Source organism: Molossus molossus, unplaced genomic scaffold (assembly GCF_014108415.1).
Source record: "Molossus molossus isolate mMolMol1 unplaced genomic scaffold, mMolMol1.p scaffold_m16_p_13, whole genome shotgun sequence".
NCBI classification, from domain to species: domain Eukaryota; kingdom Metazoa; phylum Chordata; class Mammalia; order Chiroptera; family Molossidae; genus Molossus; species Molossus molossus.
Window position 1 is genome coordinate 48,869,002 of NW_023425348.1, and position 2,242 is coordinate 48,871,243.

Consider the following 2,242-nt stretch of genomic DNA (forward strand, 5'->3'; position numbering starts at 1 on the left):
GAAACTAGTTGAATTTTGTTCATTTAGTTAAGGTAGAGAATTCAAGAGAATGTGTTGATCATGAAGAAAGGAAGAGCAAAGGTGGTTTTTTTTTTTGTTTGTTTCATGTGAATTTTGGGGTTTCAATGGGATAGTCAAGAGAAGTTATTAAACAGAGAGTTAACTATGTAGGACAGAGAAAGAATTGGGAGTAGAGTTTTATTTAGACTTTTCAGCATACTGATGATTATTCAATTTATGTGCTGATAGTTTTCTATGCAAATTTAACCTTACAACAAGCCTATAAATTAAGTACTTGCTTTTTCTTCATTTTAAGAAAACCAAATCCAAACAGGAATAAAAGGACCAAAAGAAAAGTACAAATTTTGTGCAATTATGTTTTTAATGGTAGAAAATGAAGATATTTCTATCTGATGCCTATCATTTTTGGGGGACTTGAAAAATCCTTACCTTTTTTTTATGTAATTCTACCAATTATTTTCTCCAACAAAAATTAAGTCTTGAAATTTATAAGCATTATTGGAGGGCTTTCTGTTGATTATTTACATAACAAATTCTATTTTGTTGTTGTCATTGCAGTTTTTTAAAATTTGTTTTTCAATTAAAGTTGGGATTCAATATTATTTTATATCAGTTTCAGGTGTACAGTATAGTGGTTGAACAATTATATAATTGACAAAGTGATCCTCCTATAATTTTAGTAGCCATCTGACATCATGCACAGTTATTACAATATTATTGATTGTATTTCTTATGCTATACTTTACATCCCCATGACCATTGTATAACTACCAATTTGTACTTCTGAATCTCTTCATTTTTTTTCAGCAAGCCTCCAACCTCCTTCCCATCAGGCAAGCATTAGTTTGATGCTATGAGTCTGTTTCTGTTTTTTTATTTATTTATTTTGTTCTTTAGATTCCACATATAAATGAAATCACATGGCATTTAATTTTCTCTGTCTGACTTAAATAAATTATATTAAATAAATACAATTACTTGACTTTCCATAATCTATCTTTCCATGTCCTTATCCTCAGGTCACTGCATCCCTTTAGGAAAGAATAGAAGGACAAACTTGCCCCTGATCTGCTTTATTTTTACACCATCAATGATGGATTCAGTGCAGGAGAGAGTGAGTGCTACATGAAGGTTAGCAAACATGACGTGAAAGGTGTGAGAGATATTGTGGCCAACACAATGTGTAAGGCAGAGAATAAGGCTAGTGTGTAGAATATGAGAACTACACTGACATGAGACCCCAGGGGCTGATGGCTTTCTGGCAGCATCCATGGATGGAAGGTGGAAAACAGCACAAAGAATGAGAGTGTAGGAAATATCACTGAGGATCAAGTCTGAGATAATAGTCATTAGAGGCACAGCCATACCAGGTATTAATGGAGAGACTAGCACAGGAGAGCCAGGCCACCCCTATATGCTTACAGTATGTGTGAAGGATGATACATGCCCTATAGAAGGGCAAACTCTTCACCAGGAAAACAGCAGCAAAATGACACTAAAGCTCCAACCAACAATGCCCACCTTGATCTTGACAGTTGTTCTAGATGACAAAACACTGCTGCATTCCAAGGGGGAGCAAATGGCAATGTAGCAATCAAATGCCATACCCAATAAGATGGCTGAGTACTGAAAAATGCTGAAGAGAAGAACAACTGGGTGAGGCAGCCAGGAAATGTGATTTTCTAAGCTTTCAACCATAATATGCTAAGCATTTTGGGGACACATGTTGTGCACAATATGAGGCCACCATTGAGAGGAAAAACAACATGGGTTCATGGAGGCTGCAGTCCATAGTGATGAGGTAGAGAAGACTACCATTACCTGCAACAGCCACAACATAATCCGATTAATGTGAGGCAGTTCCATCCCTGGGATTCCCACCAAAATGAAGGAGTCTGGATTAAAAACTGTTGAATTCATTGTGCCATCATGTTGACTGTCATTCCCTGAGGACAAAATATCACATTTAATTCTGGGGATTGACCATGAATTTTTTTTAAGTCTTTTCTACCACTAGATTCCCTCCCTTCTTATCACCTAACAAACGCTAGAAAAATATGCAATCTGCCTCTTCTCACAACCTATACAACATTTACCAAAAGCTAACCTCCACGTGTAGACATTACCTTACCATAACTGTATCGTTACTATATTGGAACCACGCTCCATCAGGTCTATCTAGAAGCATATTGGTCCTTTGTTGTCAATTAAAATTCCAAGA

At 36.1% G+C, this 2,242-nt stretch overlaps 1 pseudogene; it reads right to left on the bottom strand.

Moving 5' to 3' along the window:
• Positions 1-1,041: 1,041 nt before the first annotated feature.
• On the bottom strand, positions 1,042-1,941 carry LOC118628585 (annotated as a pseudogene).
• Positions 1,942-2,242: the final 301 nt, after the last annotated feature.